Here is a 17222-nt window from a genome sequence, read left to right as displayed (position 1 = left end):
CTTTATCTTCGCAGGCCTTTTCCTGGATAGCGCTCTCGCACATCTAATCCTATGGTGGCATCTGCCTCTTGGCTGACCTGACCTGACCACAAGGTTCCTGGCTGCCAACTACAGAAAAGGACTAGGTCAACTCAAAGAGAGCACGGCCTGGGAAGGAGGCTGAAGCACCAGACAAGGAAATGGGCTGAACCCTTGCGAATGTCATAGCCTGTGGCCCAGGAGCCGATCTGGTGAGTACCTAGCCTGCAGGACGCTGGGCTCTTGGTACCAGTACGTTTGGACAGTGCTGACCCCTACCACACTGGAGCAAAGCCTGCGTGGTCCTTGTCAACTCCAACCCCACCAAGCGCGCCTGCACCATCTGCCAGAGCCGGAGGAGCAAGAATCAGCAGCTCCCCAGATGGGGAGCTCCGAGGCTGGGCCACCCGGACATTCTTCTTCAGCAACCACACCATTTTACATCCAGCAGTATGCAAGAGTTCCACTTGCTCCACACATTCTCTAACATTTGTTCTCCCCGCCTTCCTCCTTTTCCTCTTCCTCCTCTTCTTCTTCTGGTGGTGGTTGTTCATTCATGCAGCATTCCCTGAATGTCTGAGGGTCCACTGTGCACCAGAAGCTGAGGGCAGTGAATGTTTAACCTGGGCTCTGTGGAGAACAGCCCAGCCGGCCTTCCTAGTCCAAAAGCTTGCATTGGGCGAGGGCCAGGTGTGCAGGCCCCGCTGACTCCACCCCGCTCTCCACCCGACTCCCTGGGCACACCAGGCTGTCTGTGCATGGCGAGTCTGCTCCCTGGTAGCGGTTACCTTCCAGCACTGAGTTAATTTAGACCAAGACTAAGCTTATAATCAGATAATTCAGGTTTCCTACTGTTAAACATACTTGTTTCCCTTAAGACGGTCTCCAATTTAAAATAGTTCCACTTCCAATTTTTCAACTTTATGACAACACAAAACATGACAGTGATACACATTCAGTAGAAAGAACTTTGAATTTGAAATGTGGGTCCTTCCCCTGACTGGTGATGTGCATTGGCAGGCCAGGAGTCCCAATCGGCCTCACCATCACAGGGAGAATGAGCTGGCCTATGCCGTAGGTTGGGGTATCCAAGGCATTTTCTACCTAGGGTTTTTTGTTTGTTTGTGTGTTTGGTTTTTGGGTTGAATTTTTTTTTTTTTTTTTTGTACCGAGATCGAACTTGGGACCTTGCACTTGCAAGGCAGGCAGTGGCACCACTGAGATAAATCCCCAGCCCAAGCAGTTTCTTTCACACAGTATTCCAAAAGTTGGAGAAAAAAAAAGCCCGGTGTAGTGGTGCACACCTGTGATCCAGCACTCTGGGAGGCTGAGGTAGGAGGATCAAAATTTGAGCCCAATTTGGGCAACCTAGTAATCTAGTGAGATCCTGTCTCAAAATAAAGGCTGGGATGTAGCTCAGGCGAAGGCCTTGCATTCAGTCCCCAGCACAACCAACCAGCAAACAAATGCAATGGGGGAAGGAGAATGCTAAAGCCTCAAGTGCAATGCTGGCCTCCAACTCCATGCTGTGCCTCAGATGCCACCTCGCCCCCTTCCTCTCTGTTGCTCCACATCCCTGTGAGCACTTTGGGACAGAGGCCAGGGCCATCCGCATGGGACTCGGTGCTTGGGATGCCTGACACAAGACTGTCCTAAAATAAGTCACCTGGCCTTTGGGGGGGGTATCCTCAAAGCTGGGACAGACATATCCACCCCTCTCCATGGATAAGGACCTTCCAGACAGAGCGAATGGGGACCCTGGGATGTTGCTTCAGGGACATTGGGTCCTTTACCTGCTCCTCAATTCAGATCCCAGCAAAGGGCACTAGGAGGGGGAGAGTTGAAGAGAGGCGCCCCAGGGACAGGGCAGTGGGACAGAGGGTGAGGAAGGGGCTTTCTTGATGCCTCTCTTGAAGGGATTTCCTCAGCAAAGATCTCACCCCCTTCCACCACACACGCCATCTTGAAGGATCGGGCCGTCCCTCTGAAGAAGCTGATTGTCTGAATCCTACAGATGCTAAGAGAGCTGGTGGGAGGAAGCCACCTCACTTCCCAAGTGTGAGGGACTTAGAGTCCTGACTCCACAGGGCCCAGACTGGCAGGCACTTCTGGCCTCACAGCACAGGGTGGGCCCTTGGGTCTTCACGGTAAGCCCAGTGGTCTGTGGCCTGGGTGCCCTGGAGTGGGGCAGAGTCTCTTTTTGCAGGTCCTGAATGCTGGGCTTCAGACTGGCTCTGCCAATGCTGTCCCCATCAGGGGCAGGGAGAGGGATCCTGGATTGGCAGCCCAAGGCCAGAAGTCACAGCCTTTGAGATCCCTTGCCCTGGTCTCAACCCGCCTCCCTGGTGTGTGTGGGGTGGGTTCCCCTCTCCTCTCTCCTCTCTGGGCCTCTCTCCTCTCCAGGTATTTCTGCTCTCTGTATTTCTCCTGTCTGTACCTCATTTCCCTCCTGGGCATTTGTCTTTTCTGGGTCTTTCTGCTCTCCTGGGCATTTCTCCTCTCCTAGGGACACAACTCAAAAACAGAGTGTGCAGCCTCACAAGTCTTAATCACACTTCCGAATGTAATGAAATGAGGAGGGCCTTGCTTTTCAGTGTCCTTGCATTGCATCTCTAATTTCAGTAATGTTGGGACCTGTTTTCCTGGACCTCTCTTTTATTTATTTATTTTGTAGTTCTGGGGACAACCGAGGGCTTCAAACACGCTAGGCAAGTGCTGTGCTACTGAGCTACACCCCACCTCTATTTTTATTTTTTCATTTTTAAATCTTTAATCCTTTGACTCAGCAGCAAAACTCTTTTGGGCAAAACACTACTTAAGCAAAAAAGAAAAATAATAATATTCAAAACGTTTTACAAAATATTCAAAGCACACAGCAAAGACATACATATATACATGTGCTAGACTCCTATTTTAGAGTAAAATGCTACTTAAAGATAAAAAGACATAATCAGGAGGCTGAAGCAGGAGGATCAAAAGTTTGAGGTCATACACGACCCTGTGTCAAAATAAAAAGCTGTTCTAAAAGGGCTGGAAGGTATCTTGGCACTGCCAGGTTTCACCTTGCAGTAGGTACAGGTAGGTAGTGTCTATACCATCTACACAGATATAGATTTATTCTATTTTTAGTAATTGTTCATCTCTTACTGTGCATTATTTATAAACTAAACTTTATCACAAGTATGTTTGTACAATATAGGAAAAACCCCAGTATTTATAGGTTTGGTACTGTCCAAGGTTTCAGGCATCCCCTGGGGGACATGGGCACACTCCATGAGGAGGGGCAATTATACCTAGGTTCCAATGTCTCATCAGAAGCTCTTGGGGCCAAATGTGTCCCAGGATTGAGAGTTTTCCCGATTTCAGCTGGCGTGGTGGTGCACACTTGTAATGCCAGTACTCAGGAAGCTGAGGCAGGAGTGTCTCCACAAGTTCAAGGCGAGCCTGGGTTACATAGTGAGTTCAAGGCCTGCCTGAATTGCATACTGAGAACTTATCTCAAAAACAAAAACAAAAAAAGAGATTTTTCCGGATTTCAAAAGTTACTAAAAGTACACATTATATCATACCCCCAGCAGGGTTGGGGGCTTTTTAAATCAAAACAAACAAAACAACCCACACACTCCTGTTTGTGCAGTAAATCACAAACCATTCCCCAAATGGGATAAATCAAGACTTTTAACAGCCTGCAACGATCAGGCCAAATCTTACTGACGAATGGGAGAGGCATTTCGGTTTTCAGTATTCCAAATTTGTAGTTGCGAGTAAGGGACCACAGATGGGTACAAAGCGAGCAGGATTCAGAGGTGCCACGTCACAGGCTGGAATCACAGCCCGGTGGGTGCAGTGCAGGCCCAGGCGTGGGGCTTGGAGTGTGGGGGAGGCCTGTGTACTCAGCTGCCAGGGCTGGGGTTTGGGTCTGCCACAACCTGGCTGTGACATCTTAGGTAACCCAACTTCCCTGCATGTCAGATCCCTCAGTTTAAAAGGAAGACGAAATAATAAACTGGGGTGGTGGTGAGTGCCTGCCTGTACTTTCAGCACTTGGAGGCTGAGGCAGGAGGATCGTGAGTTTGAGGCCAGCCTGGTCTACATAGTAAGACCCTATCTAAGAAACAAACAAACAAACAAAGAAAAAAGAAGGAAAGAAAATAATAGATTAATATAAAAAAAATCCATAGCTCCAGGCTGAGAACAAAGGAATGTGGCAGGAAGACAGGGCAGCAAGGTCTCGGGTAGGGACCGACATAGACTTCCTCTTGGCTCAGATCCAGAATGCGCAACTGTGACTGTGCCCAGTGGCTTGGTCCCAGCTGGGGGGGCCTAGGCCTCAATAGCCAGTGCTCCACACTCGGGGTAAGACCTCAGGGACACAAAGACACAGCCTCCAGGGGCATCAGCTTTAAATGTGGGGCACGTTTGGTGGGGTGGGAGGCCTTTTGGGTGGTGGCTTATGGTGGAGTTGCGGTTATCTCCTTTTAAGACAGACGTGCAGCCTGGATAAGCCTTGGGGACACGATGCTAAGCAAAGCAGACCAGTCACAAAAGGACAAATAGACTTGATCCGATCTGAAGGATAGAAAGGCTTCCACTCATGTGAGGTCCCTCGAGGGGTGGGATTCGTAGAGACAAAAAGCAGGATGGGGCTGCCAGGGTTAGGGTGGCACATTTCATGTGTGCATTTTACCAAATAAACAACTGTTGTAGTCAGGGTTGCAAGGGAATAGATTTAATAAGGGACACGTAATTTAAAGGATTATTGTCTAATACCCAAAAAGGCAAATGCAGAGGAGCGCAACAGAACCAGCCGTGCACTAGAGACCCAGAGAATCCAGCCAAGGCCTGGCTCCCACAGCAGTGTCCTCCTGAGTCCAGCTGGAATCCTCGAGCCCACGGTAGTGTCTCATACTCGTCTGTATCAAGGATCTACACTGGGAAGGTCCAAAGGCCAGTGGTGGAAGTCAGAAAGCCTGCACTGGCAGGATGAAGGATTTGTGCCACTGGGCTGAGGGCTCTGCACTGGAGCCAGGAAGTGATGCTCACGGCAAAGACCAGAGCTTCCCTGAGGAGAACAGCAGCCATTCCCAGAGACAGAGAGGACCCAAGCTCCTCCAACAATGAGAACAGCCAAGTTTAAATCAGGAAACCACCCTCAGCAAGCTTCTCCTAGAAATCAACAGCAAATGATCTTCCCCTCCAGTTCTCTTTTTATGACACTGACAACCATCCTAGGTGGGTCTTCCATGCCCAAACCATGCTGATTCAGTTGACCATTAGTTAATTTACCACCATCACAAAAAACATAATTATGAAATAAAATTTTTGTTTATTCATCTGAAACTGCAAAGAAATTTCTGGCTGATGCTGCCACTTTGTTTTTTGGGGTTTTTTTTGTTTTTGTTTTTGTTTTTTTTGCTTTTTTTGAGACAGGGTCTCACTATGTAGTTGAGACTGATCTGGAACTCACTATGTAGCCCAGGGTGGTCTTGAACTCACAGTGATCCTCCTGCCTCAGCCTCCCGAGTGCTGGGATGACAGGCGTGAGCCACCACACCCGGCTCTATGCTGCCACTTTGGACTTCGTCCTAGATCCTCAGGGTCTCTGCCCTCCACGGCTTTGGGAGCAGCCTCCATGAGAAAGTTGGGAAACGTCAGACTCTGCTCTGGGGCCACCCAGACAGGTGATCTGTGTTGCTCTGGTCTCAGGCCTGGAATCAGTTGGCCCTGTACGGCTCAGTCTCTTCCTTTTATTTGGTGTGCGTGACTTTGGGGATGTTACTCATCTTCTCTGGCTGTCATCTGTGAGTGAGGACAGCAGGCCCTGCTCACAGAGTGGCTGAGGAAGACACACATGGTGCTCAGGACAAGTCAAGCTCAGCACTGGGATGGTTAGTAGTAAATGCTCCATAAACATGGCTTCGGGGTGCTTTTCTTGGTTAAATAAGGGTTAGTATTAAGAATGGAATCACCTTGTATTCAATGTGGTGACACTGGCCCAGGACAAACTCATGTATTTCTTGGGATGTGACTAGTGTTCTCTCGGAGGAATCTTGTTTGGGTTCTACCCTGTGCACCTGTTTGTAAACACAGGGTCTCTTAAACAGACAAGGCCTGAGCTCCCTGGCACAGCCTTGTAAACAGAGCAAAAGCTGGTTAATGTGTGTTCTTACTCAAAACACAGTCCCGCACACCAGCCTGCTTCCATCACTGCACGGAAAACCTCTGTGTAGAGCCTTTCGCTCACCATCTCACTGCTCACACACCTGTGAGCAGCTCTTCCCAGAGCCCAGGGCCTCCTAGGAGCCTGGTGAAAAGCTGTCCCTTACCTAGGAGTGGGGTCCCTAGAGGCAAATCCACAGGCTGTGTGTCTTGGCCATCGTCAGGTCCTGGAGCCAGACGAGCAAGAAGGAGACACTTTCTTCTGCAGGCTTCCCTGCCCTGAGAGCCGGTCTGCAGACAAAGCCTGGACTTTCTCTCAGGATGACAGGATGGGCGGGGAAGATGCAGGAATGTCAAACCTCAGGGAAATGGAGGCAGGAGGCAGGTCCTTGGCTTCTCTCCAGATGCAGGCAGAAGCCGGGGTCAGAGAAGTCTGGTGGGAAAGGGGCCTGGCAGGTGAGAAAATGTGCTACACATGGGGCCGAAGGGAGGGAGCATCAGGGAGGGGCTGCGGGAAACATCTGGGTTGGCCAGGATCCCAGAGAGGAGATGGGGCCAGGCTCCTCTCTAGTCCCAGGGCAGGGGAGGGGGCCTCAGAGGGGTGGCAGGAACACTGCCAGAGAGATGGGAGAGCAGAGAATTGAGCCCATTGCCTCCTGCCAGCTCAGGGTCAGCCTCTGAAATGGGCCTCTCTGGTAAGATCATCCCTTGCAAGAATGCTGTCCAAAAGTGTGTTTTGACATTAAAAAGTCAATTTGTGTAATAATTATCAAATGTTTGGAACATTTCAGTGACCCTTTAACAACCAAAGTTGTATAATTACCAGTATGGTGTCTGTAACTTAGCTCACAAACTTATCTATAGTACAACAGGAAGACTCCAATCTGTGCCAACTAGGAGACTAGTCCCCCAAAGTATCCCAGCCATATGGGGACAGGGAGAAGCCCAGGTCCATGTCTGTTCCTAGAGCAGGAAGCTCTGGGGCCATCAGTATGAGTCCATCTGACACCAAGGGGCACCCAGGCCTCAAGGACAGCATCCTTCATGGCTAGTGCAAATGGCCTGTAACCTCGACAACACATCAACCTGGCAGGATAGTGGACACTTCTGCAAGGTGCTTAGCAACCAGCCATGGAGTGGGCTTCTGGAAGCCAGTGGGAATAACTGAGAGCCAGAGAAGCCAGGTCAGTAAAGCAAGAGGCACTTCCCCCGGCCCTGTACCCAGTAGGTAGGAAAGAAAGAAGGCAGGTGGATGCCCCTCCCTCTGGCTTCAGATGCTAGGCCTGGGGCATATTCATAAGGGGAGAGAAAGATCATCTTCCACTGGAATAGAGCTAGAGTTTTTCATTTTTTGTTTTGTTTTTTTAAAGAACCAAGTTCCTTTTTTTTATTACCATAATGTGATTTGCAATTTTACATTTATCTCCTTACCACTCTCCCCTCATTAGCTGAGGTACAATTTACATGTCACAGAAATCTGCCCAGCACTCTATAGTGTTTTAGATCTAGAGTTTTCTAACAAAGCAGATGACCTAGGAGGTTTTTTTGTTTGCTTTTTTTTGGTGGTAGTGGGTGTCATTTTCTTGTTTATTTGAGATAAGGTCTTGGTAAGTTGCTCAGGCTGGGCTTAGACTTACAATCTTCCTGAAGCAGGACTTAAAGAAAAACAAGTCTTTTAAAGAAAGTTTTGGAGAGTTTTTCTCTCCCAGATTTTTTTTTCTCTATATCTGTAACGCCCTATGCTGGTACAGATAAAATTGACAACAAAGTTTATAAAACTCTGCTCTCACATGATTCATATGGCTCTGTCTTCTTTCAAGGCAGTTACAAAACTGCCTGCCCTTGTCCCTTTCTGGTAAACTCACTGGCTACATCACTTAAAAAAACAAAAACAAAAACACTCCTTTTGACAAAATGTATAAAAGTGGAACTTCTATTTGTTCAGTGAGTGCTCTTTCTTTGGATGTTAAGCCAATATATACCTTAAACCTGAAATAAAGTCCTCCTGTTTCAGTCCACAGGTCTCTCCAGTCTTGGATTCCCACAACATTTTTGGCATCATAAAGTGATTGGAGATTACAGATTTGCTGTCTCCTTTCGCCTGTGGGCCAGGGGGTCACCAGCTGAAGGAGACCCACCTCTGGTACCACTGAGTGAAACTTTAGCTCCAAGAGAATATTGGCTCTCTCCCAGCCTGGAGTTTCCCCTCTCCCACCAGTACAAATGGAACCTGAAGGAAGAGACAGGATGATACAGAAACAATGTACTACATGACCAAGGTAAAGTAGAGGCCACAGGGGCAACTCATCCTTTATGGACAGAAGGGGAAGCTGATCACTCCTGAGGAGTACCAAGCACTGTGACCCAGACTAAACTGGACCATACTGGCATCCCAAACAAGAGTGTCTTGCAATAAAAATTGGTTCAGATGGGTGCTAGAGACATGGGAGTGGCCCACCATGGGAGAGGTTCATGGTGGTCCAATCTGGACTAAGTCAGATGAAACCTACAACCCCCAGTGAAATATGGGAGTGACCCACAAGTGAAAATAGCTCACTGGTGACTCTCAAACAGCTCACAGGACAGGCTCACAATAAGAGTGATGTGCAAAGGGGGTGTGCCCAGTAAACAGACTCAAAGGCAGTCTGATAAAACCCACACCCAGGTTTAAAAAACTGGGAATAGAAAAGTACATGACTGCATGTAAGTAAATAGAATACAAACAAGTGGGAAATGCCAGAGAGAGCAAAGCAAAACAGTGAGGGGGCTGAGCTAGGGTGATAAATGGAACAGCAAGTGGGGTGGCAACTGTGAGTGATCAAAGCAGCACTGTCAAGATCTGAGCACAGGAACTACATGCTGTGTTAGAGCCCCAATGCTGGCAGCTACAAACTGCATCCATGGGAAAAAACAAAGAAACATGAGCTGACTCCAAGATCTCCTCCCAGTTTTAGGAGTCCTAAGGCCAAAATAAAAATATTTCTTATGCCTTAATACTTCTTAAATTATAATTATAGGGTTAACTTGTTCTCGTTGTCTCTCTGCTGTTGAAAAGAACACTAATCTAAGGTTACTTAGAGATCTGTTGGCAGCCAGTCAAATTTTAAATATAACAATCTAAGAACAACAACCACAACGAGGAACACTTTAAAATCCAAGTGGCTATTTTTTTTTTTCTTAACCAGGGATTGAACTTGGGTCCCTGTTCTTTTGAGGCAGGTGACAGAACCACTGAGCTAAATCCCTGGCCCCAAGATATACACTTTTGATATAAAAGATATATGATAACAGTTTTGTCCTGAGGGTTGGGGATTTAGCTCAGTGATGCTGGCGCCTGCCTCACAAGTTCAAAATCCTGAGTTTGATCCCCAGTACCAAAAAAAAAAAATTTTTTTTGTTCTATTAAAAATATAATGGCAAGATTAGAAAGCTTACAAATGTTGAGAAAAAATATGCAAAAGTGATTTAACAAAGACAATATTTATGTCTGTTTGTTGGTTTGATGAAAGCCCCTATTCCCAAAGTTCCCTATTGCTCAAAAGATTCAATTATATATTATATATATATATATAGTTATTTGTTAATTTGATAGACCTCAAAATAAATAAGAAAAAAGCATTAAAACCCACCCCATTAAAACGTATGTTTAAATTTTTTTAACTATATGAGGAATTATAGAGTAAAGCTGACCCCCAGAGGTTAAAAATTCTTTATAAAGTTGACTGGCCTTCCTCTGATGTGGGTGGCCAACCAAAAGAACTATTGATAAAAAGAAATTGGGTGTATACCTAGAATGAAAACCCTACAGTGATAACCAGAGGCAGAAAATGACCAGAAAACCCACTCCCTTTAATCTTGAGGCTTCTGAGAATCAGTACGTGGTAAATGCTGCCTTTGTGGAACAGGCACAGAGAGACATCAAGCAAAAATTACAAAAGTTAGGGGGTTTTGCTGATATAAATGCTACTCACCTCTTAAAAGTGTCCACTAAGGTGTATATTATTCATGATCAAGACACAAACTAAGGGGCTAACCAAAGGTTTAGGAGAAAGATAAATCTACTGGCAGAGCACTCTCAGGGAAAAAAACAGAGGACATAAAAAAAAAACATGGCTAGATAAAAACTCAGAAACTAGCTTGAAATCACAGTGCATGATGTAGAAAGTTTTGGCATTAAAAGGATAAATGTCCAGAAGATGAAAAAGATAACAGAGAGAACAAGAGAGGAGATTGCTTCATAAAAGGCCATTTCTATAAGAAAGAAAACATGGATCTGATTGGACTTAGAGGAGCCAAAGGTTATAAGGACTAGGCCAGGCTGGGCTCCATCCCTTTGGGCTCCCACAAGTCTATGGTCATGATGACTGTGAGGGGCCAGTTAATGAACTTTATGGTAGATATTAGAACTAAACATTCTGTGGCTCATTAGAACACTGTCCAAAAACCATGTGACTATTGTTAGAGCCACTAGAGTGCCAGAGAAGAAGCCATTTTTCCAGCCCAAGAGGTGTGTTATAGGGAGAAGGGACATCTGACATGAGTTTCTATACTTTCCAAACTGCCTAGTTCCCTTGCTAGGAAAGAATTTGCTTCATAAATTACAAGTCCAAATTGCCTTGAGGTCACAAGAAAAAAAAATGGCTTTAAATCCAACCCACACAGAGGCTGTGATTTAACCCTCAATATCCCACAGGCTGAGAAATAAAGATTGACTCATAAGCCACCCCAGCCGGGAACAAATGAACTGTATAGATTGACACAGACAGCTCCTGCAGTATGGGCTGAAGACAGCTCATCCAGACTAGCTGTAAATCAAGCTCTGGTGGTAGTGAAACTAGGACTGGGGGCAACTCCTGTACAAGTTTGCCAATACTCCCACCCCTAGAAAGCTACACAAGGCATCCAGGAACATTTAAAGAGGTTTATTTAAAAAATCCTGGTCAAATGCCAGTCTTCTTAGAACACCGTGCTTTTGCTGGTACATAAACCAGGGAGTAATAAATATAGACCACTATAAGACTTCATGCTGTAAATCAGGCTATTGAAACCATACACCCAACAGTACCAAACACACATGCATCAATGGCACTAATCCCAACAAGTGCTGCCTGGTTCACTTGCCCGGACTTAAAAGATATCTTTTTCTATCTCCACTTGAAACCAATCAGTCAACCCACTTTTACCCTTCAATGGGAGGACTCAGTTACTGGCATAAAAGAGCAGCTCACTTAGACTAGGTTTCTTCAGGGGTTTAAGAACTTCTCTACAATCTTTGGGGAAACACCAGCCACCAATCTAAAGGCCTTTCCTATTTCAGGAAGTGACTTTTATTATATATATTATATTATTATATACAGATGATTTTTTTTTTAGAGCCCCCGCTTGTGAAGACTGTCTCCAAGGGACCAGAGATCTTCACCTGCTCTAGAAGGCCAAATATAAAGTGCTGAAGAAAAAAAGTCCAAATCGCTAACAAAAGGTCAGATATCTGGGTTTTATAGTAACAAAAGAGGAACATCAACTAGACATTAAATGGAAAAAAGCTTCCTGAGCCCTCCCAAACCCAACTAACAGAAGCCAGATAAGATAGTTTCTGGAGGATGGCAGGTTTCTGCCACATCTGCATCCCTAACTTCTCACTCATGGCTACATCCTTATATAAAGCTACCAAAGTGAGGAAAAAAGAGCCCCTCCTCTGGGAAGCTAAACAGAAGATGGCATTCAAACAAACCAAAGAAGCCTTAACCAATCTCCAGCCCTGGGGCTGTCAGACATAACCAAGCCTTTCTTCCTGTATGTCCACAAATGAAAGAAAATGGTCATAGGTATCTCCATGAGGTTGTAGGATCCTAGCACTGTCCAGTGGCATACTTGTCAAAACAAATAGATTCTATGGCCCTGGGGTGGCCTCCATTCTTAAAGCGCTTGCTGCTACTGCCCTATTAATGCAGAAAGCTAACAAGCTGACTCTGGGACAGCAACTGACTATCTGAGTGCCACATTCAGTTATAAACTTGAGAGACAAAACCCCCCCACAAAAAACCACCATTGACTATTAAGTCCAAGGATGACCCAATGGCAGGATCTTCTATGTAAAAATTCCTGTATAACCCTAGAGACTGTAAATATCCTTAATCCATCCATCCTGCTCCTAGTTGAACTGGGCGCTCCCCTTCATAACTGTGTAGAGACTGTAGATAAAGATAAAATATTCTTGAGTCAGAAAGATCTCACAGATCACCCCCTTAGAAACCCAGATGTTAAATATTTCACAAAGTTTGTACTAGAAAGGACCCTTTGGGCAAGGTATGCAATGGTGACACTCGACTCTGTGACAGAGGCTCAATCTCTGCCTACTGGGACTTTGGCCCAAAAGACAGAACTGATAGCCTGGACAAGAGCTCTTCTCCTGGCAAAGGACAAAAAGGTTAACATTTATACTGACCCTAAATATGCATTTGCTACATTACATGTTCATGAAGCCATATACAAAGAGAGGGACTTCTAACAGCTAGAAAAATAAAACAAAATATGGAGAGGAGATTTTATAACTCCCAGATGCTGTGTCAGCTCCCAAGAAAGTGGCTGTTATACACTTCAGGGGGCACCAAAAGATTGAAACATCAAAAGCTAGAGAAAATAAAAAATAGACAAAAGGGGCTGGGGATTTAGCTCAGTGGTTGGGTGCTTGCCTGGCAAGTACAAGGTCGATTTCAATCCCCGGTACCAAAAAACAAAACAAAACCAGAGAGGTGAAGCAAGCTGCCATGATAGTCCCACAAAGGTTGGCCCCGCTCATCCCAAAAATATCACCTCCAGAGACCCCAACATATTCATTTTTAAAAAGCCTGGGGGCTGGGGATTTAGCTCAGTGGTGCCTCACAAATGCAAGGTCCCAAGTTTGATCCCCAGTACCACAAAAATAAATAAATAAATAAATACTTTTTTTTTTTTTTTTTTTTTTTTTTGGTACTGGGGATTGAACTCAGGACCTTGCACTTGTGAGCAGGCACCAGAACCACTGAGCTAAACCCCCAGCCCTATACATAAATAATTTTAAAAGCCTGGTTTGCCCAAGAAACTAAAAAATATATTTTAAAAGGTGGATAAAAATTCTCTAATAAAAAATTGGCTATGCCTGAAATGTTGGCCCCAGGTTCATAAAACAAATCCATCAGAAGTCACATATGAAAAAAACAGTACTGCAGATGATGCTGAGCTGTCACTTCTATGTGCCAGTGCTCATAGCCATCACCTGAGCAATCTGTGAAGAATGCCTGACCTGGGCACAGAATAGTCTGATACAAGAGCCCAGCCAGCCCCTGGGAATCCAGCAGGTAGATGTCATTCCTTATAAAAATGTGGTTATAGATTTCACTAAGTGGCTTTGAGTAGGAGGCTACTGGTATTTGTTTGCACCTTCTCAGGGCAGATAGAGGCCTTCCCAACCCAGAAAGAAAAAACACAAGAGGCAACCAAGGTGCTGCTAAAAGACATCATCCCAAGATTCAGACTGCCTTTAACTCTGGGGTCAAACAACAAACCAGCATTTGTGGCTAAGGTAATCCAGGGTCTCACACAAATATTAAAAATAAATTAATATTTATTCACACATGGCTTATCAGCCAAAGAGCTTAGAAAAGGTATAACACATGAACTGGGCACTTAAGCAATTACTAAAAAATATCACCAAGAAACTCACTTAAGGGGATCAAGTCCTGCCCATGGTCCTCCTCTGAGTCAGCACACAGCCATCAAACAAACTAGATATTCCCCCTATGAGATTCTGTTTGGCTAGCCAACCCCCAAACATAGGTCAAATTAAAGGTAATCATTATAAACTAGGAAAAAAATGACCTTAAAGAAACCAATCAGGCTTTAAAAATAGCCATACAAGATATCCATGGCTGGGTAAAAAAAAAAGTGGCTATTAGCTTAACAGATCCAATGTATCCATTCAAACCTGGGGACTTTGTTTGGGTCAAAATAATAATATAATAATATAATAATAATAATAATATCCAACTCTAGGGCCCAAATGGGATGGGCCTCATATTGTAATCCTGCCCACTCACACTGCTGTTAAAGTTTTAAGAACTGTGTCTTAAATCTATCATAGTTGGCTAAAGCCAACAGCCCAAAACAAATGGACCAACCAGTGGGATCCAGACCACCCAAACCAGCTGATCCTGCAACAAGACTGGGCCACCACTGAAAATGACAGCCCTGCTCCAGTCACCCCAGAAATTGACTAGTCTGGACATAGTTAAAGCCTGAGGAAGTAACAGCCCTGCTCTGGTCATTCCAGAAGCTGACCAGTCCACATATAGCCAAAGCTTGAAGTTCAACATAGAGTCACAGTGAAAACCTAAGTTTCTTATCCTCTTTGTTACAATTCTCCCTTCCTCTTAGCCCTGCTTGTCAAAAACATTCAGTTGGCCATAGAGACTCTGCTAGACAAAAATACCATCACTCTTACCTGATGGCCTTAACCAAACACCAACCTCTGCTCAGTAGGTTGTACTGAGCACCCCTTATGACAAAAATCAATAATAACAATAATGATGAAAATGATGCTCTCTATTAAAATTTGTTATAAAAGCATCAAATGGAGGAATGAAGCAGGATTTAAAGAAAAATTAGTCCTTCTTGGCCTGACAGTCCCCCTCCATCACCTTCTCTCTCCTGTAGCTGTTACTCCTTGCTGTGGTACAGATAAAATTGACAACTATGTCCTGTAAACAAAGTTTATGACACTCTGTTTTCACATGATTCATAAAACACTGTTTTCTCTCAAGGCAAAGTTACAAAATTGTCTGCCCTTGTCCTGTTCTGGTAAGCTCACTTGCTACATCAATAGATAAAGTTTTGAAAAGAGTCTGGGGATGTAAGTCAGTGTAAAGGATCTGGGTTCAATTCCTAATGCGCCCCCTCAAAAAAAGGAGGAGGAGGAGAAGTGGAGAAGGGGGAGGAGGAGGGGAAGGGGTAGGAGAAGGGGAAGAAGAAGACGAAGAAGAAGGGGAAGAGGAAGAGGAGGAGAAAGAGGAGGAGACAGGGATTTAGCTCAGTGGCACTGCACTTGCCTTGCAAGTGCAAGATCCTGAATTTGATCACTAGTTTAAAAAAGAGGAAGAAGTGCTTTATAAACAGGATGAGTCTTGGAGTCTGGGACAGGAATATAGCTCAGTGGTAGAGCATTGCCTAGCATGAGGCTCTGGGTTTGATACCCCGCACCATGAAAAAAAAAATCTATCATCTATCTATCTATATCTATCTGATATCAAGTGCTGTTTTTTGTTTTTTGTTTTGTTGTTGTTTTTTTCTTTTTTTTGAGACTGGGTCTCACTAGGTAGTTGAGACTGACCTGGAACTCACTATGTAGCCCAGGCTGGTCTCAAACTCACAGCAATCCTCCTGCCTCAGCCCCGAGTGCTTATCATCTATCTATCTATATCTATCTGATATCAAGTGCTGTTTTTTGTTTTTTGTTTTGTTGTTGTTTTTTTCTTTTTTTTGAGACTGGGTCTCACTAGGTAGTTGAGACTGACCTGGAACTCACTATGTAGCCCAGGCTGGTCTCAAACTCACAGCAATCCTCCTGCCTCAGCCTCCCGAGTGCTGGGATTATAGGGGTGCGCCACCACGCCCGGCCCTTGTATTTTTTAATTATCTTGTACCTCTATCTTTGAGTTTATTCTGCTACCTGAGAATTTTACCTTTAGGCTCACCTCGAGGTCTGCTATGGGTTTACTCTGTAAGGGAAATATTCTATTTTCCATGAGACATTGACCTTGGCTTATGAAAGTTGTGAGAATAAAATGGAGTCACGTATGTCAAACTCAACAAAACAAACACATAACCTTGTGAGGCTGTGAGGGCATCTCATGTACATCTGCCAGAGCCCAGCCTTGCACCACCACAGCCTCACACGAAAAGGGCGCCAGGGAGAGGCCTGTCCAACCTTGGAACTGATACCAATCTTCTTATTGATACTCATAGCCAATGATTGTGTTTAAAACAACTGATGTAACCCTATTTTGCCTTTAAAAAGTCTCATCTTCCTTTGCCTTGTTGGACATGTCCACGTGTGTTCCCATTGCAATGTTCATTCTTGAATAAATCTCCTAGTTTTGGAGAATCTCTTTCCATCTTCTGTTCCGGTTGACATAATTCAGAGTTAGAAGTGGGACCCTAAGGGAAAAAGAGCACAGTGAGACTGGAAGTAAGGTCACCTTTGGAAGGATGGAGTGGGGGCAGGGAACAAACAGGGGAACACAGAGCCCTCTTTGAGGTCCCCGCTTCCTGGACCACCCTTTCTCACCTGGTGAGCTGTCTGCCAGGCTGGCTGCTTCTTTCTGAAAGGTGAACTCAGTTGTTTTTGGTGACTCGTCTGATTTTAAGGCTGCCTCACCAAAGCTACATTCTCTGGCAAGCCTTTCCTCACCACAGGGCACCATCCCCAGAGACCATTCTGGTTTCTGAAGAACTGACATAATTTGTGACAGCCCCGTGTCCTCTCTCAAGAACTCACTTCTAGTTTTGCGCTCCGGGTTTCAAATTTATGTTTGATCTGCAGTGTCTAGTATAAACCATTGTGTGTAAGCACATTCTTGGTTTCATTTTGGTTTGGTTAACTTGCATCTGCAAATGATTGGGTTCTTGTAGTTTGTCTTTCCTGCTCATTCCTGAACATTTTAAGGAGCAAACATTAAAAAAAAAAAAACAGAGCTTATGCGATTTTCTTTCACTCCTGAAAGACTAAGAAGATCCTGAAATTTTGAAGGCCCGCCAGATGAGGACTTGTTTGTGGGGCAGTTGCTAGCTGTAGTATGGTCCATTCTTGTGCACATTATTTTTTAAATCAAAGGGCAAATGATCCCAAAGATAAATTCTTAAATGGCAACTACAGGGTTAAGCAATCTGGAGGGGATCCCACAAGGAGAGACTTCTAACCTATGTCTCTTTGTTTTTCCCTCTGCTCTGAATCTGATGATTTTTTGCCTACATTTTAAAGACAATACTATTACAAATTAAAACAAAAACAA

The sequence above is a fragment of the Fukomys damarensis genome, unplaced genomic scaffold (assembly GCF_012274545.1).
Source record: "Fukomys damarensis isolate Sample0158 unplaced genomic scaffold, DMR_v1.0_HiC HiC_scaffold_21, whole genome shotgun sequence".
Lineage (NCBI taxonomy): Eukaryota > Metazoa > Chordata > Mammalia > Rodentia > Bathyergidae > Fukomys > Fukomys damarensis.
This window is presented reverse-complemented; position numbering follows the sequence as displayed.